We start from the raw sequence: 23,343 nt of genomic DNA on the forward strand, positions 1-23,343 counted from the left end.
AACCCTGCGTTCACTCTACCTGCACCGAAGCTTCTTTTGGTTTTCTTTTTTTATCTCAGACTGTTGTGCCCAAGATTGTGAATCTGTGAATCTGAGAAATCACAAATCACCGAGAAGCCAACACCAATGCAAACACATGAGGGTTTATTTACAAGCTCGAGCTTGTGTCCAAGTATACCCAACACAATGGAGCGGGGACTTGGACCCCGAGGTGGGTTTTAGCTTATTTTTAAGAGTTGGTCTCGGGGAACTCCTGAAGGGTGGAGTAATTCCTCAAGTTCTGTTTACATTTTGATATGGGGCCTTCAAGGGCATTGAGATCTGTTCTAATAGGGGCTTCCTGCCCTTGGACTGGGCTCAGTTTTTATTCTATTGTGGGGTTTGCTGTGTCCTGACAGTGAGCATTCAGGAAGGAAATGATGGATGTGACTCCCTTCTCAGGTGCATCACAGAGAATAAATAAGGAGACTGAACAAAAAGAGCACAAGACATTGGGGGCTTCGTCCATATCAGAAGGGACTCCTCAGAACCACAGGGTAAGTGAATGGGTAGAATGGATGGTAGGGTCAGGGGAGGTGAGGCAGTTGGTGGTTAGGCTTAGGTTAGATGTTAGGTGTTGTGATTAACCTTATGGTTACGGATTAGAGGTTAGGGTGAGGGATAAGGGTAAGGTCAGTGGTTAGGAGTTAGGATGGGGGTTAGGGATTAGGGAATGAGGTTAGGGTTAGTGACAGTATTTAGAGTTAGGGTTAGGGTTATGCTTTAGGGTTTAGGGCAGGAGGTTTGGAGGTGGGTTTAGGGTTATGGTTACAGTTAGGGTTGGGCTTAGGTTTGCAGTTAGGGTGAGGTGTTAGGGTGTGAGTTAGGGTTAGGGGTTAGCGTAAAATTTAGGGCTAGGTTTAGGGTTAGGGCAAGGGTTAGGTATAGGATAGGGGTTAGGGCTAGGGATAGGATTAGTATTTATTTAGGGTTTAGGGTCAGGTCAGGGTCAGGGTCAGGGTACGGTTTTGGAAAAGGGTAAGAGATAGGTATAGGGAGTGGTTTAGGAGTTAGTTTTAGGGTACAGGTTAGAGTAAAGTTTGGGGTATGAGATAGGATTAGTATTAGAGGGTTAGGGTTAGGGTACAGGTTAAGGTTAGGAATAGGATTTGAGTACATTAAGTTAAGGTTAGGGTTAGAGGTTAGGGTTAGATTTAAGGTAGGGGTCAGGGTTAAGGGTTTAGAATAGGTTTAGGATATAGGGTGAGGGTTGGCATGAAGGTTCCGTGAATGTGTTTTGGTCTTGGGGTTTGTGTTTGGTTTTCGATTAGTGATGGGTCTTGTTTAAGGGTCAGGTTAACATTAAGATTAAGTGTAGGATTAGACTTATGTCTGTGTATGGTTAGAGTTTGGGTCTTGGAATGTGCCTGCACTGGGACTCCTAGCATCTTGGGCAGTTTAGTTTTATGCACTCTATTTAGGTTTTGGGTTCAAAGATAGCCTGACTCCACCAAGTCAGTGGCCTCTCCAGAGAATCAAAATCCTGGCTTCTGCTGGGGTGAGAATAGACATGGCAGGTTTCTCCCGAGCTGAGCTAAGGAGGGGATTTGTGGCTCTAAATACTCTTTATTTGGATTTTCAGTTGCCTTTCTGATTTTATCTCTTGTGTGCACATGTTTTCTCTATACTACCAATTATTATTTTAAAGTTTTACTTGAATTCCTGTTTGTAAACACAGTATGATATAGTTTCAGGTTTACCACATAGTGGTTAGACCCCTGGATACAACGCCTGGTACTGGTCACAGGTGCCCTCCACTATCCCCATCCCCTGATTCACCATCCTCCCCACCTTCCCCTGGTATTTATTAGTTTATTCTCTGTGGTTAAGAGTGTGTATCTTGGTTTGCTTCTCTCATGCCTCCTCCGCCCCTTTGCCAGTTTGTTTGGTTCTCAAAATTCACATGTGAATGCAATTGTATGGTATTTGGTATCTGTCTTTCTCTGAGTTCATTTAGCATAAATCCTTTCCACTCCTTCCACGTCACCGTAAATGGATTCATTTCATCCCTTCTGATGACCGAGTGATGTCGCAGTGTGTATATTTACCACATCTTTCTGCCCATTCATCAGTCGATGGACATCTGGGCTGTATCCACAGTCTGGCTGTTGTTGATAACGCTGCTACAAACAGTGGGCTGCGTGTCCTTCCTCGAATCTACTAAAGTATTTCTCTATCCTCGGGATAAATACCTAGCTGTGAAATTTTGGAATCGTAGGGTAGCTCTATTTTTAACTTCTTTTTAAAAATTTTTTTATGATAGTCACAGAGAGAGTGGCAGAGACACAGGCAGAGGGAGAAGCAGGCTCCATGCCCTGGAGCCCAAAGTGGGATTCAATCCCGGGTCTCCAGGTTCGCACCCTGGGCCAAAGACAGGTACCAAACCACTGCACCACCCAGGGATCCAATTTTTTTAACTTCTCTAGGACCCTCCACACTGTTTTCCACAGTGGCTAAATGTGTTCGCATGCCCACCAGGAATGTAAGGAGGCTACCCTTTCTCCAAAGCCTCACCAACACCTGTTGTTTCTTGTGTTGTTAATTTTAGCCATTATGACGGCTCTTAGCTGACATATCATTGTGGTTTTGGTTTGCATTTTCCTGATGATGGGTGACGCTTTGTGTCTTTCCGTGAGTCTGGTGGCCATCTGGCTGTCTTGTCAGAGACAAAGTCCATTCATTTTTCTGCCCATCTCTAGTTGCATAATTTGTTTTTAGGATCTTGAGATTAATATTTCCTTTATGTGTTTTGCATACTAACTCTTTATTGGATGTGTTGTTTACCAATATCTCCTTTCATTTTGTATGTTGCCTTTTAGCTTTGGTTGTTTCCTTCACTTTGCAGAAGCTTTTCATTTTGATGAGGTCCCAGTAGCATTTTTGCTTTTGTTCCCTCACCTCAGTGGCATATCTAGAAAGAAAAATCAGTGGCCATTGTCAAAGACGTTGCTGCCTATCTTTTCTTCTTTGATTGGTTTCAGGTCTCACATTTAGGTCTTTCATCCATTTTGAATTTATTTTTTATATATATGGTGTAAGAATGTGGTCCAGTTTCATTCTTCTTCATTTGGCTGCCTGGTTTTCCCAACACCATTTATTCTTATCCTGGGGTCAGGGTTAGGGTTTGTTGAAGAGACTGTCTTTCTGCCATTGGATATTCCTTCCTGCCTTGTTATCCTTTATGGGTCATAGATACAGGTTTGTATCTTGTTTTGGCTTTCCATTCTGTTCTATTGATCTAAGCATCTCCTGTTGGGAGAACCCTGATTGCTGATTCAATTTCTTTGCTGGTTATCTGTCTGTTCAAATTTCTTATTTCTTCATTTTTAATTTTTGCTATGTTATATATTTCTAGGAATTGATCTATTTCTTCCAGGTTCTAGGTTGCTGGCATATAATTTTTCATCATATTCTCTTATAATCGTTTGTATTTCTCTAGTGTTGTTTTTTATTTCTCTTTTCTCATCTGATTTTATTTGGGTCCTTTCTCAACTTTTTATCTTTTTTTAAAAAAAATATTTTATTTATGTATTCATGAGAGACACAAAGATGCAAAGGTATAGGCAGAGGGAAAATGAGGCTCCATGGGGGGAGCCTGATGTGGGACTTGAACCCCTAGGACCCTGGGATCATGACCTGAGCCAAACACATGCTCAACCACTGAGGCACCCAGGTGCCTTGCTGATTCAATTCCTTTGCTAGTAATGGGTCTGTTCACATTTTCTATTTCTTCCTATTTCAGTTTTGCTCATTTGCTCATTTCTAGGGATTTGTCCATTTCTTCCAGGTCTCCCAGTTTGTTAGCGTATAATCTTTCATAGTATCCCCTTATAATTGTCTTATTTTTCTGGTGTTGATTGTGATCTCTCTTCTCTCATTTGTGATTTTATTTATTTAGGTCTTTTCTCTTTTCTCATCATAAGGCTGGCTAGGGCTTGATCCATTTTATTACTTATTTTAAAGAACTAGCTCTTAGTTCTGTTATTCCATTCTACTGTTTTGTTGTTTCTGTATTGTTTATTTCTGCTCTGATCCTAATTTTTTCCCTTCTTTTGTAGGCTTTAGTCTTTGTTTGCTATTCCTTTTTCAGCTCCTTCAGGCGTAGGGTTAGGTTGTGTATTGGAGACTTCTTGTTTCTTGAGGTAGGCCTGTATTGCTATGTACTTCCCTCTTAGGACTGCCTTTGCTACATCCCAGAGGTTTGGAGAAACATGTTTTCATTTTCATTTGTTTTAAATTTCCTCTTTAATTTTCTGGTTGCTCCATTCATTCTCTAGTAGGATGATCATAAACTCCATGTATTTTTGGTCTGTCCAATTGTTTTCTTACTGTCGACTTCCAGTTTCATAGCGCCTTGGTCTGAGAATGAACAGGGTGTGAAATCAACATTCTTGTACCTGTTGTACCTGTTGAGGGCTGATTTGTGGGCCCTGATATGATCTGTTCTGGAGAATGTCCCATATGCAATTGAACAGAATGTTTATTCTCCTTTTGGAACTAATATTCTAACTATATCTGTTGAGTCCCTGTTGCCCAGTGTGTCAAGGCTATTGTTCCCTTGTTGATTTTCTGCATAGATGATTGGTCCATTGCCATAAGTGGGTGTTGGAATCCTCTGTCAGTGTATTATTATCAGTGATTTCCCGTACGTTGGTTGTTAATCAGTTTCTATATTTAGGTACTCATGTTGGCAGCATAAATAGTTAGTTGTTTGATCTTGATAGTCTTTTTAATTATGAAATAATGCTCTTCTTCATCTCTTCTTACAATATTTGTTGTTTCTTTTTGAGATTTAAATATATTATTTATTTATTTTTGAGAGATACACAGAGAAGCAGAGGCAGAAACATAGGCAGAGGGAGAGGCAGGCTCCCCAAAGGGAGGGTGATGTGGGACTCGATCCTGGGATCCCAGGATCACACCCTGAGCCGAAGGCATTGCTCAACCACTGAGCCACCAGGTGTCCCCCAGGGTTTGGTTTCAAATCTCGTTTGTCTGATATAAGTATGGGTCCTCCAGCTTTCTTTTGATATCCATTAGCGTGGTAGATGATTTTCCCTCCCCTGACTATCAATCTGCTGGTGTCTATAGGTCTAAGGTGAGCATCTTGTAGGCAGCATACAGATGGATCTTGTTTTTTTAATGATGATTTTATTTATCAGAGAGAGAGAGAGAGGCCGAAAATTAGGGAGAGAGAGAAGCAGACTCCCCACCAGGAGCCCAATATGGGACACGATCCCAGACTCCAGGATCACAGACTGAGCAAAGCCAGATGCTCAACCCCTTGAACCACCCAGGTATCCCGGATCCTGTGTTTTAAGCCACTCTGATACCCTATATCTTTTGATTGGAGCATTTAGTCTATCAGCATTAAGAGTGATTATTCACAGATATGAACTTTGTTCCTTTGTGTTACCAGAAGAGTTGGTGTTTCTGGTGACGTTCTCTGGTCCTTTCTAGTCTTTATTGCTTTGGTCTCTTTTTTCCCCCACTAGAAGAGTCCCTCTTAATCCCTTACTGGACTGGTTAAGTGGTCATGAAATCCTTGATATGTTGACTGTCCAGAAAATCTTTCTCTCTCCTTCTCTCCTGAATGGCACCCTTGCTGAAGCAAGAATTCATACAAATTGGACTCCAATAAAAAGGAATTTAAAAACATAAAATAAATTTTTGGTCTTATGATTGAGGAAAATGGCATTTAGGAGGAAAACCAGAAGCTAAGAGAGAGGAGGACAGATTTCACCATCTGTAGCCATTACAGGGACATGGTGTCCTTTCCATGAAGGGGCCTCCCCTCCCTCTGTAGGATTCTTCCTGCACCTCTGTGCTCCTTGTTGGAAACCAGCAAGCACATCTCTGTATCTCTAGCACCTCTGCAGTCATGGTTTATTGCATCTTCCATGTATCCTACTGGTGACAACAGTGTCGTGTATGTAACCATCTGGCTCCTGTTAGACAACATTGGGGGGGATTCCGACTTCTGTTGGTTTTGGGGTGTGTGTGTGTCTATCACATGTAGCTATCACGTGCAGGTATCTGATCCTCTGGCTGGGTCACCCAAATGCTGAAATGGTTGGCACAACATCATTTCTGGTGCTGGCGCTGGGCAGATAGCTGGGCTCTCCTTGCCGACTCCGGGCTCGCTCCTGCAGTGACTTCCCACTGGAGGGTCAGCTGAGCTGGAAGGTCCAACTCGGCCAAATTCCCATGTCCTCAGGGGGTCCCACTGAGCACCTGCTGTTTCTCTTCTCCCAGAAGCCTCTCCAGCAGGGAGCCAGACCTCAGCGCCGCCCTGGGGGGAGATCCTGAGGAGCTGGCTGCCCATGGTGGGGAGCCCTGTTGCTGCCTGTGTATGGGAGTCGAGTTGGGGTCTGGGCTGGGGTTCTCAGTCCCCTGTGCTGCCTGGCCTTCTGGCGAGCCCCATGCTCACCCAGCCCCTACTCACTAGGGTGAGGAGGGTGCCCTCTACACACTGGTGTGAGAGATCCAGCACCACAAGCTGTGCACAGTGAGTCCACCTGGTGAGGGTGGCCATGGTTCGTGAGCTGCAAGTGTGGGACCCAGGAAAGTTAACAAAAATCCCCTACCCCTGGACAAGCAGAGCAGGACTGATTCCATTTTGTGCTACACCCGCCTCCTCCCCTATGACCCTCACATGAGCTGCTTTTTTCTTAAGGCGCTGCCACAACCTAGTCAGGCCGCTAGGCACACCCTAATCGGAAATCGGCTCATAACAATGTAACCCTGCTTTGTGCCCCCCAAAACTGTGCGACGATTCTGACCAAAGTAATAGGCCAGTTCAAGTGGATACTATTTGGTCAGGTGTAATTCAATTGGCCACCTGCGTGTGGACCATCATGACTGTGCAACTTTCTGCATATCCCATGGGCCACTGGCCCCTATAAAGCTGCTATGCCTCTTAGTCTCGGGATCCACGTCCCTGCTCCGCTGTGTTTGGTGAAATTACACCCAAGCTCCAGCTTGTAAAGAAACCCTCAGGAGTTTCCATCGGTGTGGGCTCCTTGGTGGTTTCCCTGATTTACAATCTTGGGCACAACACCAGGGCCTGGTGTCCTGACATCCCTTCCGGGGCCACGCTGACCGCCCCACAGGCCCTTTGTGTCCCAGGCACACAGGCACGGGGATGCGAGGACGGGAGGAAGTGCCCCGGAACTCGGCCATCCTGGGCCCTCAGGACAGAGGGAGTACAGACCTCCCAGGTCGCTGTGCACAGACCCTGGTGACCTGAAGCTCCCTGGCTGTCACTCTGTCCCATCCCCTCCTGGCCCAGGGGACACAGCCTGAGTCCAAGTAAAGTCTGTGGGGTCCTGACCCTGGCGTCTGGCTGCCCCTGGAAGGCACGGGTGGATGTCAGCTCTGTGTACCTGGCGGCGCCCCAGCAGGGGCTGTTTGGGGCCTGGATGGTGCCCCCTCCTCCTCTCTGGGTGTCTCTCCACACTCCATGCATAGAGTTCTGGGAGACACAGAAACGGGCTGGCTGTGCATTTTCACACAACACTTTATTGACTTTTTACAGCAAAGGGGCTCAGAGCCTAATGCGCGCCTTCCCCTGGGGAGGGAGACCTTTCTGTCCTTTAGGGGAGGGCAATAATCACACGGTGTGGAGAGGCGGGTGCTAGAGTCCACATTGTGGGAACATGTGTGGACTCCAGGTGGGGGCATGTGTCCTGAGATTTCATCCTGAGTGACTGTTCTGAGGACAGCAGAGATGACCTGGACCTGCAGCTCATGGGCTCCTGTACTGGGGCCCCGCAGGGCAGCTGGACACCTGCCTTGGGCCCTCTGGGGCCCCAATACCTGCAAGAGCCTGCCTCCTGGTGTGGGGTTGGGTGGGGCCAACCGGCCTATCCATCCTCTCCCTACCCTGGGGTGTCCCGGGATCCCCCAGTCTGCCCTAGGTTAGCGACCTGGATCTGTGGGGCACGCCCAGGGCCCAGGAGGCCACATCCACCTGTGAGAGGGCTCGCTCAGCCTGGGGCCAGAATCCAGGGCTGGCCAGGACCATGGAGGCCTGGATCCCATTAGTCTTTGTGTTGGGCCTGGGAGGGGCTCAATTCAACCTAGTCCCCACAGAGCACAGAGCCAGGTCAGCCCAGGTCCCTCTGGGTTAGGGGCTGGTGTCCTGTGCAGGGTGTGCCACCCTCCAGGACAGACAGTAGGCGGAGGCAGGGCCCAATGTATCCTCTGCACCACTCACCTACACCCAGCCTTTCGGGGATCTCTGCCTTCCCTCCTCCCTGCAACCTCTGGGTTCTCTATGGGACAATCAGGCTTCTGATGGGAGCAGGGTATCCAGAGAACCCCGGGGAGGCTGAGCATGTCCCACAGGGGGCAGCTGCACTGGGTCCTTGCTGGGGGCCGATGGTGTGGGGGTGGATGTTGTGGGGTAGGGATATGATGTTGGTGGTATATTAGGAAGGTACAAATATTAGCCTTGAATCAATATTAAAATAGTTGCATTAACCAAAGACCATACTTTATTCAGATTTCCTTAGTTTTTGCTAAGTTACCATCCCTCATATCCCATTCCATTTGTCCTCATGTTTTCTTAGGCTCCTCTGGATTGTGACAGTCTTTCTGCCTTTCCTTGTTGTCGTTGAACTGGAACACTTTGAGAAGTAGAGTATTTTGTAAAATTTACCTCAGTTGGGAAATGTCTGTTATCTCATGATTAAACTCTTTTTGTGGATTATATAAAGAGATATACTGCCATTTTAATTATATCATATAAAGGATAGATATTATCAACATGATTTATCAGTCTTGGTATCAATCTGATCATCTTGCTGAGGTAGTGTTTGTCAGCTTTCTCCGTAGTAAAGTGATTATTATTATTATTATATTATCATTTTTATATACACATTTTCATATTCTATTTTGTAGAAGGAAGTTACTATGTGTATTCCATACATATGAGTGGGAGGCTATGCTAATCAACTTGAGGGTGGAATGTCTGTACAACTTCTTTGAAATTCTTCTACATGGGAGATTTCTCTTCCTTCTGGGTTTGTTTGTTTCTTTTTAAAGATGTCATTTATTTATTTGAAAGAGAGAGGAGAGAAAAACCAAGAGCGAGAGGGGCAGATGTAGAGGGAGAAGCAGGTTCCCTGCAAACAGGGAGCCTGCCTTGGGAATTGGATCATGATCTGAGCCTAAGACAATAGCTTATGTGACTGAGCCACCCAGATGCCACTTTTTCTTTCTTTTTCTTTTTTTAGTAATAAATTTACTTTTATTGGTATTCAATTTGCCCACATACAGAATAACACCCAGTGCTCAGCCCGTCAGTACACGTCACACATTCACCCCCACCCCCACCCTCCTCCCCTTCCATCACCCCTAGTTCATTTCCCAGAGTTAGGAGTCTTTATGTTCTGTCTCCCTTTCTGATATTTCCCACACATTTCTTCTCACTTCCCTTATATTCCCTTCACTATCATCTATATTCCCCAAATGAATGAGAACATACAATGTTTGTCCTTCTCCGATTGACTTACTTCACTCAGCGAAATACCTTCCAGTTCCATCCACTTTGAAGCAAATGGTGGGTATTTGTTGTTTCTAATGTCTGAGAAAGGCCCACCTTTTCTCTCTCTTCCTCTTCTGAGTCTCCTATGGTATGAATGTTATTGTTTTAATAAGTGGATGACTTCCCTACGTCTGTCTCTGTGGTCCATAACCATTCTTGTTTTGAAGGCTTCCACTTGGGACTGCATCTCAGTTATACCATTTTTAACATTGGCCTGACTAGATTTTAGTTCTTTTATTTCTACAGTAAAGGTTTCTCTAGTTTTCTACTGTGCTCTTTTTCTAGCCCAGCTGTTGTCTTTATAATCATTGTTTTAAACTGTATTTAGACATCATATATGTGTATTGATGAACTTCCTGGCTGTGAGTAGACCTCATGTTATTTTATGGAGGTGATTTTCTCCATCTCATTATATTTTCCAGAAAAGAAAGAAGGAAGAAAAAGAAAAAACAAGAAAAACAATAACAACTGCACTCCTCCCCAAAAAACAAAACAAAACAAAAAAAAACCCAGATTATTTTGGCCTGCTTGTTAAAAGATTCTAAATCCCAAAATAGAAACAATTAAAGTGATCCCTGGGTGACGCAGCGGTTTAGTGCCTGCCTTTGGCCCAGGGCACAATCCTGTAGACTCTGGATCAAATCCCACGTCGGGGTCCCAGTGCATGGAGCCTGCTTCTCCCTCTGCCTGTGTCTCTGCCTCTCTCTCTCTCTCTCTCTCTCTCTCTCTTTCTCTCTGTTTGTGACTATCATAAATAAATTGAAAAAAAATTAAGAATCACAATTAAAGTACTATGAAAGCAAAAATAAGAAATATATAAGGTACATACATAGAAATTAAAATAAGGTAATTAATAAAAAAGAATCAAAGAAAATAAATGAAAAAAGAGCACAAAGTACAAAGGAATCTAGACCCTACTTTCCAGGCAGACCTTAAGCTCTGCAGCCACAGTGGTCCAACAACTTGGTGGCAACGAATGCTCTGTGTGGGGTCTGGGGATGGGCCATGGCGCTGATTGTCAGGTGCACATCTGCCTGGGAGATGCACCTGCGCGGGTCAGAGGCGGGGTGGGCGTCAGCGCCTCTGGGCTCAGTGGGCTGTGCTGCCCTGTTCCTGAGACCTGGCCCTGATAGGCGGGATGCGGGTGGGGTCTCTGGGTCCTCTGGCTCTGGGGCAGAGCATCCCCCACCCCAGTCTGCTGGGGCCTCCACAGAAGAGCGGCCAAGCCCCCAGAACCCTGCGTTCACTCTACCTGTGTCCGAGCTTCTTTTGGTTTTGTTTTTTTATCTCAGACTGTTATGCCCAAGATTGCTAATCCGAGAAACCACCGAGAAGCTGACACCAAGGCAAACACATGAGAGTTTATTTACAAGCTTGAGCTTGTGTCCAAGTATACCCGACAGAGCAGAGCAGGGACTTGGACCCTGAGGTGGGTTTTAGCTTAGTTTTAAGAGTTGGTCTCGGGGTACTCCCGAAGGGTTGGAGCAATTCCTCAAGTTCTTTTTTTTTTAAACTTCTTTTTTTTTTTTTTTTTTAAGATTTTATTTTTTTTATGATAGTCACAGAGAGAGAGAGAGAGAGAGAGAGAGAGAGGCAGAGACACAGGCAGAGGGAGAAGCAGGCTCCATGCACCGGGATACCGACGTGGGATTTGATCCAGGGTCTCCAGGATCGTGCCCTGGGCCAAAGGCAGGCGCCAAACCGCTGTGCCACCCAGGGATCCCCCTCAAGTTCTGTTTACATTTTGATATGGGGCCTTCAAAGGCATTGAGATCTATTCTCATTCTAATAGGGGCTTCCTGCACTTGGCCTGGGCTCAGTTTTTATTCTATTGTGGGGCTTTCCAGGGTATTAAGCTGTAAACTTTTGTTATTTTCCTGTAACTGAAGTAATGTAAATTTCAGCTCTTCTTCACAGGGGCCTGGGATGGCTGTACTTGTGGAATGCTGAACTTACAGTGGAAAGGCCTTCATTTTCTCGGCCTCCTTGTGTCCCTTCCCATCCTATCTAGCTCCTTCCCCCTTCCCTAGAGCTCCTAAGAGAGCAATTGCTAATGATCTCAGCCTGGCAGCTTGTGTTGGGGGACAGGCCCAGGGATTTGGGATCAGGAAGACCTGGGGCTCGGGCGTCCCAGCTGTGCAGCGGGATTTGATGCTGCAACTCTTATTCCCTAAGGCTATCTTGACAACTGACTTTGTACATAGAAAAGCTGTCCTTTCTCTTTATAAGACGAAGAGCGAGTCAAAGTGTTTTTTTCTCTGCCCATCTGATTGCTCAGATTCCCAGGATAGATGTGGGCCCGCATTCACCCTGACAGGAACACCTGGGCCGCTTCAGGACCTGCAGGGAGGCTTCAGGAAGCTGTGGTGCTGCGTCCACTCTGGCAGGAGCTCCCGGGCCACTCAGGACATAATTTGAGTCTTCTGGAAGGTGGGGGCCGCATCCATGGTGTCAGGAGCCCTGGCCTCCTCAGATTCTGCAGTGAGGCTATGGGAGGACTGGGGGCCACTCCCAAACAACAGGACGCTGACGTCCTCAGGACCCCCGGTGTAGACTTGGGGAAATATGAGGATGCTTCCATGCAGACAGAAGACCCCAGCCTTGTCAGGGCCTGTGGTGAGGCGTAAGAAAAATGTGGGTGCCGAATCCAAACTGACAGGAGTCTCCAGCCTCTTTAGGATCAGCACTTTGGCTTCAGGACATATGGGGCTGCGTCTATGCTGACAGGAGCCCACAGCCCCCTCAGGACCCGCAGTGAGTTTTCTGGGGGCCATGGGGCCATGTCCAGGCTGACAGGAGCCCTCGGCCTCCTGAGGACCTGCTGTGAGGCTTCCAGAGGATGTGAGGCATAGTCCACAGTGACAGGAGACCCGTGTCCTCAGGACCCGCTGACTATGACCCAAGAACACGTGGGGCCACATCCACACTCACAGGATCCTGGCTTCCTCAGGACCCCCTGGAGGACTCTGGAGGTGCCATTGGGGGCCACGTCCACATCAGAAGGGACTACTCAGAACCACAGGGTAAGTGAATGGGTAGAATGAATGGTAGGGTCAGGGGAGGGGAGGCAGTTGGTGGTTAAGTTAGGTTAGATGTTAGGGTTTAGTGATTATGCTTATGGTTACAGATTAGAGGATAGCGTGAGGGATAAGGGTAAGGGTCAATGGTTAGGAGTTAGGCTGGGGGTTAGGGATTAGGGAAAGGGGTTAGGGTTAGTGTTAGGGACAGGATTTAGAGTTAGGGTTAGGGTTTAGGCTTAGGGATTAGGGCAGGATGTTAGGAGTTGGGGTTAGGGTTATGGTTAGTGTTAGGGTTGTGATTAGGTTTGCAGTTAGGGTTAGGGGTTAGGGTGTGAGTTAGGGTTAGGGGTTAGCGTTAAGGGTTAGAGTTAAAGTTAGGCCTAGGTTTAGGGTTAGGGCGAGGGTTAGGCTTAGGATAGGGTTTAGTGCTAGTGTTAGGGTTATTGTTTGGTTAGGGGTTACGGATAGGGTCAGGGTAGGGTCAGGGTATGGTTTTGGAAAAGGGTAAGAGATAGGGTTAGGCAGTGGGTTAGGGATTAGTTTTAGGGTATGGGTAGTGTACAGTTTGGGGTATGAGATAGGGTTAGTATTAGAGGGTTAGGGTTAGGGTACAAATTAAGGTTAGGAATAGGATTTGAGTACATTAAGTTAAGGTTAGGGTTAGAGGTTAGGGTTACGATTAGATTTAAGGTAAGGGTCAGGGTTAAGGAAACCTCAGAATAGGTTTAGGAGTTAGTGTGGCTTGGCAGGTAGGTCAGTGAATGTGGTTCGGTCTTGGGGTTTGTGTTTGGTTTTTTGATTAGTGATAGTTCTTGTTTAAGTGTTAGGTTAACATTAGGCTTAAGTGTAGGGTAAGGGTTATATCTGTGTATGGTTAGAGTTTGTGTCTTGGCATGTGCCTGCACTGGGACTCCTAGCGTCTTGGGCAGTTTAGTTTTATGCACTCTATTTAGGTTTTGGTTTCAAAGATAGCCTGATTCCACCAAGTCAGTGGCCTCCCCAGAGAATCAAAATCCAGTCTTCTCTGGGGTGAGAATAGGCATGGCAGGATTCTCATGAGCTGAGCGAAGGAGGGGATTTGTGGCTCTAAAAACTCTTTGTTTGGATTTTCAGTTGCCTTTCTGATTTTATCTCTTGTGTGCACATGTTTTCTCTATACTACCAATTATTATTTTAAAGTTTTACTTGAATTCCTGTTTGTAAACACAGTATGATATAGTTTCAGGTTTACCACATAGTGATTCAACCCTTGAATACAACGCCTGGTACTGGTCAGAGGTGCCCTCCACTATCCCCATCCCCTGATTTCCCACCCCCCACCTTCCTCTGGTATTTATTAGTTTATTCTCTGTGGTTAAGAGTGTGTTTCTTGGTTTGCATCTCTCATCCCACCCTTTGCCCCTTTGCCAGTTTGTTTGGTTTCTTAAAATTCACATGTGAATGCAATTGTATGGTATTTGGAATCTGTATTCTCTGACTGAGTTCATTTAGCTTAAGTCCCTTCCACTTCTCCCACGTCATTGTAAATGGCTTCATTTCATCCCTTCTGATGACCCAGTGATGTTGCAATGTGTATATTTAACACATCGTCTCTGCCCATTCATCTGTCGATGGACATCTCGGCTCTATACACAGTTTTGCTGTTGTTGATAACGCTGCTACCAACACTAGGCTGCATGTTCCTCTTAAAATCTACTAAACTACTTTTGTATCCTCGGGGTAAATACCTAGCTGTGCAATTTTGGAATCGTTGGGTAGCTCTATTTTTAACGTCTTTTTTTAATTTTTTTTATGATAGCCACAGAGACAGAGGCAGAGACACAGGGAGAGAAAGAAGCAGGCTACATGCACTGGGAGCCCGACGTGGGATTCGATCCCGGGTCTCAGGGATCTCGCCCTGGGCCAAAGGCAGGCACCAAACCACTGCGCCACCCAGGGATCCCCTATTTTTAATTTCTTGAGGACCCTCCAGACTGTTTTCCACAGTGGCTTCACCTTTATTTATGTATTCATGAGAGACACAGAGAGGCAGAGTTATAGGCAGAGGGAAAATGAGGCTTCATGCAGGGAGCCTGATGTAGGACGTGATCCCCCAGGACCCCGGGAACATGACCTGAGCCAAAGCAGATGCTCAACCACTGAGGCACCCAGGTGCCTTACTGATTCAATTTCTTTGTTAGTTATGGGTCTGTTCATATTTTCTATTTCTTCCTATTTCAGTTTTGCTCGTTTGCACATTTCTAGGGATTTGTCCATTTCTTCCAGGTCTCCCAGTTTGTTAGTGTATAATCTTTCATAGTATTCCCTTATAATCATCTTATTTTTCTGGTGTTGATTGTGATCTCTCTTCTCTCATTTGTGATTTTATTTATTTAGGTTTTCTCTTTTCTCGTTGATAAGGCTGGCTAGGGCGTGATCCATTTTATTAATTAATTTTTGAAGAACCAGCTCTTAGTTTCGTTATTCCATTCTACTGTTTTGTTTTTTTCTGCACTGTTTATTTCTTCTCTCATCTTTATTTTTTCCCTTCTTCTGTAGGATTTAGGCTTTGTTTCCTATTCCTTTACCAGCTCCTTTAGGTGTAGGGTTAGGTTGTGTATTGGAGACTTCTTGTTTCTTTAGGCCTGTATTGCTATGTACTTCCCTCTTAGGACTGCCTTTGCTACATCCCAGAGGTTTGGAGAAACATGTTTTCATTTTCATTTGTTTTAAATTTCCTCTTTAATTTCCTGGTTGCTCCATTCATTCTCTAGTAGGATGTTCATAATCTCCATGTATTATTGGTCTGTCCAATTTTTTTTCTTACTGTCGACTTCGAGTTTCATAGCGTTGTGTTCCGAAAATGTACAAGGGGTGATATCAACCTTCTTGTACCTGTTGTACCTATTGAGGGCTGATTTGTGGCCCATGATATGATCTTTTCTGGAGAATGTCCCATGTGAACTTGAAAGGAATGTGTATTCTGCTTTAGGAAGAAATGTTCAGACTATATCTGTTGAGTCCCTGTCGTCCAGTGTGTCAAGGCTATTGTTCCCCTGTTGATTTTCTGCATAGACGATCAGTCCATTGCCATAAGTGGGTGTTAAAATCCCCTGTCATTGTATTATTATCAGTGATTTCCTGTATGTTTGTTGTTAATTGGTTTCTATATTTAGGTACTCCTATGTTGGCAGCATAAATGTTTAGTTGTTTGAACTTTTTTTTTTAGTAAATTTATTTTTTATTGGTGTTCAGTTTACCAACAAACAGAATAACACCCATGCTCATCCCGGCAAGTGCCCCCCTCAGTGCCCATCACTCATTCACCCGCACCCCCTGCCCTCCTCCCCTCCCAGCATCCCTAGTTACTTTCTCAGAGTTAGGAGTCCTTATGTTCTGTCTCCATTTCTCATATTTCCCACACATTACTTCTCCTTTCCCTTATATTCCTTTTCACTATTATTTATATTAACGCATTGAATGACAACATACATTTGTCCTTCTCCGATTAACTTACTTCACTCAGCATAATACCCTCTAGTTCCATCCACGTTGAAGCAAATGGTGGGTATTTGTCGTTTCTAATGGCTGAGGAATATTCCATTGTATACATAAATCACATCTTCTTTATTCATTCATCTTTCAATGGACACCATGGCTCCGTCCACAGTGTCGCTATTGTGGACATTCCTGGTAAAAACATCGGGGTGCAGGTGTCCTGGCGTTTCATTGCATCTGAATATTTTGGGTAAATAGGGAAGAGTGCAATTTCTGGGTCATAGGGCAGGTCTATTTTTAACTCTTTGAGGAACCTCCACACAGTTTTCCACAGTGGCTGCACCAGTTCACATTCCCACCAACAGTGTAAGAGGGTTCCCTTTTCTCCGCATCCTCTCCAACATTTGTGGTTTCCGGCCTTGTTAATTTTCCCCATGCTCACTGGTGTGATTTCTATTTCCCTGAGGCAAGTGATGCAGAGCATTTTCTCATGTGCATGTTGGCCATGTCAGTGTCTCCCTCTGTGAGATTTCTCTTCATGTCTTTTGCCCATTTCATGATTGGATTCTTTGTCTCTTTAGTGTTGATTTTAAGAAGTTCTTTATAGGTCTTTGAAACTAGCCCTTTATCTGATACATCATTTGCAAGTATCTTCTCCCATTCTGTAGGTTGTCTTTTAGTTTGGTTGACTGTATCCTTTGCTGTGCAAAAGCCTCTTATCTTGATGAAATCACAACAGTTCATTTTTGCTTTTGTTTCTTTTGCCTTCGTGGATGTATCTTGCAAGAAGTTACTGTGGCCAAGTTCAAAAAGGGTGTTGCCTGTGTTCTCCTCTAGGATTTTGATGGAATCTTGTCTCACATTTAGATCTTTCATCCATTTTCAGATTATCTTTGTGTATGGTGAAAGAGAGTGGTCTAGTTTCATTCTTCTGCATGTGGATGTCCATTTTCCCAGCCCCATTTATTGAAGAGACTGTCTTTCTTCCAATGGATAGTCTTTCCTCCTTTATCGAATATTAGTTGACCATAAAGTTCAAGGTCCACTTCTGGGTTCTCTATTCTGTTCCATTGATCTATTTGTCTGTTTTTGTGCCAGTACCACACTGTCTTGATGACCACAGCTTTGTAGTACACCCTGAAATCTGGCATTGTGATGTCCCCATATAAGGTTGTCTTTTTTAAATTCCCCTGGCTATTCGGGGTCTTTTCTGATTCCACACAAATCTTAAATAATTTGCTCTAACTCTCTGAAGAAAGTCCATGGTATTTTGATAGGGCTTGCATTAAACGTGTTCATTGCCTGGGTACCATTGACATTTTCACAATGATAATTCTGCCAATCCATGAGCATGGAATATTTTTCCATCTCTTTGTGTCTTCCTCAATTTCTTTCAGAAGTGTTCTATTGTTTTTAGGGTATATCTTTTACCTCCTTGGTTAGGTTTATTCCTAGGTATCTTAAGCTTTTTGGTGCAATTGTAAATGAAATTGACTCCTTAATTTCTCTTTCTTCAGTCTCATTGTCAGTGTATAGAAATGCCATTGATTTCTGGGCATTGATTTTGGTATCCTGCAATGCTACCAAATTGCTGTATGTGTTCTAGCAATCTTGGGGTGGAGGCTTTTGGGTTTTCTAGGTAAAGTATTATGTCATCTGAGAAGAGGGAGTGTTTGACTACTTCTTTGCCAATTTGAATGCCTTTAATGTCTTTTTGCTGTCTGCTGAGGCTGGGACTTCCAGTACTATGTTGAATAGCAGTGGGAGAGTGGACATCCCTGTCTTGTTCCTGATCTTTGGGGAAAGGCCTCCAGTGCGGCCCCACTGAGAATGATATTTGCTGTGGACTTTTCCTAGATTGCTTTTAAGATGACGAGAAATGTTCCTTCTCTCCCTATGCTCTGAAGTGTTTTGATCAGGAATGGATGCTCTATTTTGTCAAATGCTTTCTTTGCATCTAATGAGAGGATCATATCGTTCTTGGTTTGTCTCTTGCTGATATGAAGAATCACATTGATTGTTTGACGAGTGTTGAACCAGCCTGTGTTCCGAGGATAAATCCTACTTGGTCATGGTGAATAATTTTCTTAATGTACTTTTGGATCCTATTGGCTAGTATCTTGTTGAGAATTTTTGCATCCATGTTCATCATGGCTATTGGTCTGTAATTCTCCTTTTTGGTGGGGTCTTTGTCTGGTTTTGGAATTAAGGTGATGCTGGCCTCATGGAATGAATTTGGAAGTACTCTATCTCTTTCTAACTTTCCAAACATCTTTAGTAGGATAGGTATGGTTTCTTCTTTAAACGTTTGATAGAATTCCCCTGGGAAGCCATCTGGCCCTGGACGTTTGTGTCCTGGGAGGTTTTGGAAGACTGCTTCAATTTCCTCCCTGGTTTTTGCCTATTCAGGTTTTGTATTTCTTCCTGTTCCAGTTCTGGCAGTTTCTGTCTTTCCAGGAATGCGTCCATTTCTTCTAGATTGCCTAATTTATTGGTGTATGGCTGGTCATAATGTTTTTAAAATCCTTTGTATTTCCTTGGTGTTGGTAGTGACCTCTCCTTTCTCATTCATGATTTTATTAATTTGAATATTCTCTCTCTTCTTTTTAATAAGGTTGGCTAATGGTCTATCTTATTAATTCATTCAACGAACCAACTCCTCCTTCTGTTGATCTGTTCCACAGTTCTTCTGGTCTCAATTTCCTTGAGTTCTGCTCGAATGTTAATTAACTCTATTCTTCTGTTGGGTGTAGGATCTATCTGCTTTTTTTTTGCTCTAGCCTCTTTATGTGTAAGGTTAGCTTTTGTATTTGAGTAGTTTCGCGTTTTGGAATAGATGCTTATATTGTGATGTATTTCCCCCTTAGGACTGCTTTTGCTGCAAGCCAAATATTTTAATGGTTGTATGTTCTTTCTCATTAGTTTCCATGAAACTTTCTAATCCTTCCTTAATTTCCTGGTTGACCCTTTCATCTTTTAGCAGGATGATCCTTCACCTCCACGTGTTTGAGCTCCTTCCAAACTTCTTGTTATGATTTAGTTCTAATTCCAAGGCATTATGGTCTGAGAATATGCAGGGGACGATCCCAATCGTTTGGTATCGGTTCAGACCCTATTTGTGACCCAGTATGTGGTCTATTCTGGAGAAAGCTCCATGTGCACTTGAGAAGAATGTGCATTCAGTTGAGTTTGGATGTAAAGTTCTGTAGATTTCTGTGAAATCCATCTGGTCCAGTGTATCATTTAGAGCTCTCGTTTCTTTGGAGATGTGCTTAGAAGACCTATCGAGGGTAGAAAGAGCTAGATTGAAGTCACCAAGTATAAGATAATTATTATCTAAGTATTTCTTTGTTTGGTTATTAATTGGTTTAAGTATTTGGCAGCTCCCATATTCGGGGCATATATTGAGGATTGTTAAGTCCTCTTGTTGGATAGATCCCTTAAGTATGATTTAGTGTTCCTCTTCATCTCTCACTACAGTCCTCGGGGTAAATTTTAGTTTGTCTGATATAAGGATGGCTACCCCTGCTTTCTTTTGAGGACCATTTGAATGGTAAATGGTTCGCCAACATTTAATTTTCAGATTGTAGGTGTCCTTCTGTCTAAAATGAGTCTCTCGTAGACAGCAAATAGATGGGTCCTGATTTTTTATCCAGTCTGAAACCCTGGGCCTTTTGACGTGGTCATTAAGCCCGTTCATGTTCAGAGTTACTATCGATAGATATGAGTTTAGTGTCATCATGATATCTATTCAGTTCTTGTTTTTGTGGATTTTTCCACTGAACTTCTTCTTAAAGGGGAATTTTAAGAGTCCCCCTTAAAATTTCTTGCAGAGCTGGTTTGGAGGTCACATATTCTTTCAGTTCCTGCCTGTCTTAGAAACTCTTTATCTCTCCTTCCATTTTGAATGAGAGCTTGCTGGATAAAGTATTCTTGGTTGCATGTTCTTCTTATTGAGGACCCTGAATATATCCTGCCAGCCCTTTCTGGGCTGCCAGGTCGCTGTGGAGACGTCTGCTGTTACCCTAATGCTCCTCCCCATAAAGGTCAGGGATTTCTTGTCTCTTGCTGCTTTAAGGATCTTCTCTTTATCTTTGGAACTTGGAAGCTTCACTATTAAATGTCAAGGTGTTGGACGGTTTTTATTGATTTTAGGGGGGAATCTCTCTATTTCCTGGATCTGAATGCCTGTTTCCCTTCCCAGATTAGGAAATTTTTCAGCTAGGATTTGTTTAAATACTTATCCTGGCCCTCTGTCCATTTTGGCGCCCTCGGGAACCCCAATTACAGGTAGGTTTTCTTCCTCAGACTGTCATTTATTTCCCTTAATCTGTCTTTCTGGTCTTTTAATTGTCTGTCTCTTTTTTCCTCAGTTTCCCTCTTTGCCATCAACTTGTCTTCTATGTCATTCCCTCGTCCTTCTACCTTGTTAACCCTCGTCGTTAGGACTTCTAGTTTGGATTGCATCTCATTCAATTGATTTTTGCTTTCTGCCTGATTGGATTTAAATTCTGCAGTCATGAAGTCTCTTGATCCTTTATGCTTTTTTCTAGAGCCACCAGTAGCTGTATAATAGTGCTCCTGAATTGGCTTTCTGACATTGAATTCTAATCCAGATTTTGTAACTCTGTGGGAGAGAGGACTGTTTCTGATTCTTTCTTTTGAGGTGAGCTTCTCCTTCTAGTCATTTTGCTCAGTGCAGTGGCCAAAAACAAATTGTATTGGGAAAAGGAGAAAAAGAGAGGAGAGAAAGAAGGAAAGAAAAGAGAAAAAGAAAAAAGAATAAAGGAAGATAGAAGAAAAAAGAGAATAAAAAGAGAAAGAAAAGGAAAGAAAAGGAAAGAAGGGGGAAAAGGGAGGGCGAAGCAATCAGAAATAAAAAAAAAACATGGGGGAGTATCTTCTGATTCTGTATACTTTAAGTCCCTTGACTTCCCCTGGAACTTGTCCGTCTAGCTGGACTTCTGGGGCGGGGCCTGTTGTGCTGATTTTCAGATGTTAGCACTTGGGGGAGCTGCTCTGTCCCCTGCCTGGTGCAGGGCTCAGTGGGCGTAGTTTACCCCGTGAGGCCTCAGGAGGAACAACCCTTGTGGCAGCGGCCAGCTCTGGATACCTGTATTCAGCACCCACAGTAACTCCAGAGCAGTCCATCTGCAGGGCCTGGAGGCTCTGGGCCGGGACCGCTGATCTGCTCAGCTCTGGGCAGGAGCATCCTTGTTGTCCTGGGCCATCCGGGCCTCTGCCTGTCCCAGGGGAGGCCAAATCCTGGGCTCTGGGGCCTGCGCTATTGGATTCACGCTCCTGTCTGTGCAGCCGTCTCTCCCCACAGCTGCCACCCAGCCCCTCTGAGCTGCTCCTGGTCGGGCAGCCCCCTCAGGGAGCCGCCGCCTGAGCACCTCCGAGTTGCTTCCAGAGCCGCACAGCCCCCTCTGCATGGAGCCACTTCCTCTGCTTGAGGCACTGCCACCAAGCTGCTCCCGGGGCATGCAACCCGCTCCATGCAGAGCCCTGCCCAAACCCCTCTGAGCTGCTCCCAAGTCAGTGCACTTGCCCTGCAGCACTTAGGGAGCTTGGTGCACTCTCCTGGAGTGCAGGTGTCTCTTAGTGTCCCAGGGAGCACGAGGGTATCCCCGCCTTCCTGGGGTCCTGCTCTGAATCCCTGTGGGCGCCATTCTGCCCAGGAAGATTGGTGCTGATCCTGCTTCTCTGGGACAAAGCTCTCCTGACCAGGGGGCACACCGCCTGGCCTTAGCCCGGCTCCTCGTGGGGCCCCTCCACTTGGATGCCTTTTGTTTCTTTATTTCTTTTTCCCCCCGTCATCCTACCTTGATAGAAGCGCGAACTTTTCTCACTGTAGCATTCCAGCTGGTCTGTCTTTAAATCTCAGGCAGAATTCGAAGATTTTCAGAATGATTTGAAGGTTATCTAGGTAATTTGGAGGGGACAGGTGACTTGGGGACGCTTCTCTTCCGCCATCTTGCCCCTGCTCCTGTATGTTGCCTTTTAGCTTTGGTTCTTTCCTTCACTTTGCAGAAGCTTTTCAATTTGATGAAATCGCAATAGGATTTTTGCTTTTGTTTCCCTCACCTCAGAGGCATATCTAGAAAGAAGATCCAATGGCCAATGTCAAAGTCATTGCTGCCTATCTTTTCTTCTTTATATGTTTTTTGGTCTCACATTTAGGTCTTTCATCCATTTTGAATTTATTTTTTATATATATGGTGTAAGAAAGTGGTCCAGTTTCATTCTTCTGCATGTGGCTGCCTGGTTTTCCCAACACCATTTGTTCTTATCCTGCAGTCAGGGTTAGGGTTTGTTGAAGAGACTGTCTTTCTGCCATTGGATATTCCTTCCTGCCTTGTTGTCCATTATGGGTCATAGATACATGTTTGTATCTTGTTTTGGCTTTCCATTCTGTTCTATTGATCTAAGCATCTCCTATCGGTAGAACCCTGATTGCTGATTCAATTTCTTTGCTGGTCAACTGTCTGTTCAAATTTCTTATTTCTTCATTTTTAATTTTTGCTATGTTATATATTTCCAGGAATTGATCTATTTCTTCCAGGTTCTAGGTTGCTGGCATATAATTTTTCATCATATTCTCTTATAATCTTTTGTATTTCTCTAGTGTTGGTTTTTATTTCTCTTTTCTCATTTCTGATTTTATTTGGGTCCTTTCTCATCTTTTTATCTTTTTTCTTTTTTAAAGATTTTATGTATGTATTCATGCGAGACACAGAGATGCAGAAGTATAGGCACAGGGAACATGAGGCTCCATGCGGGGAGCCTGATGTGGGACTTGATTCCCCAGGACCGCAGGATCATGACCTGAGCCAAAGCACATGCTCAACAACTGAGGCACCCAGGTGCCTTGCTGATTCAATTCCTTTGCTAGTTATGGGTATGTTCACATTTTCTATTTCTCCTATTTCAGTTTTGCTCATTTGCACATTTCTAGGGATTTGTCCATTTCTTCCAGGTCTCCCAGTTTGTTAACATATATTCTTTCATAGTATTCCCTTATAATTGTCTTATTTTTCTGGTGTTGATTGTGATCACTCTTCTCTCATTTGTGATTTTATTTATTTAGGTCTTTTCTCATTCATAAGCCTGGATAGGGCTTGATCCATTTTATTAATTATTTTGAAGAACCGGTTCTTAGTTTCATTATTCCATTCTACTGTTTTTTTATTTCTGTATTGTTTATTTCTGCTCTCATCTTAATTTTTTCCCTTCTTCTGTAGGCTTTAGGCTTCG

At 44.3% G+C, this 23,343-nt stretch overlaps 1 long non-coding RNA gene across 1 annotated transcript in view; it reads left to right on the forward strand.

The window, feature by feature from the left end:
- Positions 1 to 470: 470 nt before the first annotated feature.
- The window catches only part of LOC140631449 (uncharacterized), a 35,806-nt gene continuing 12,933 nt past the window's right edge, over positions 471 to 23,343 (forward strand). Inside the window, exons 1-2 of the long non-coding RNA XR_012029001.1 lie at positions 471 to 536; positions 11,868 to 12,612. This is a non-coding gene — a long non-coding RNA (uncharacterized lncRNA). The remainder of the gene's footprint in view (positions 537 to 11,867; positions 12,613 to 23,343) is intronic.

The sequence above is a fragment of the Canis lupus genome, chromosome 4 (genome assembly GCF_048164855.1).
Source record: "Canis lupus baileyi chromosome 4, mCanLup2.hap1, whole genome shotgun sequence".
NCBI classification, from domain to species: Eukaryota; Metazoa; Chordata; class Mammalia; order Carnivora; family Canidae; genus Canis; species Canis lupus.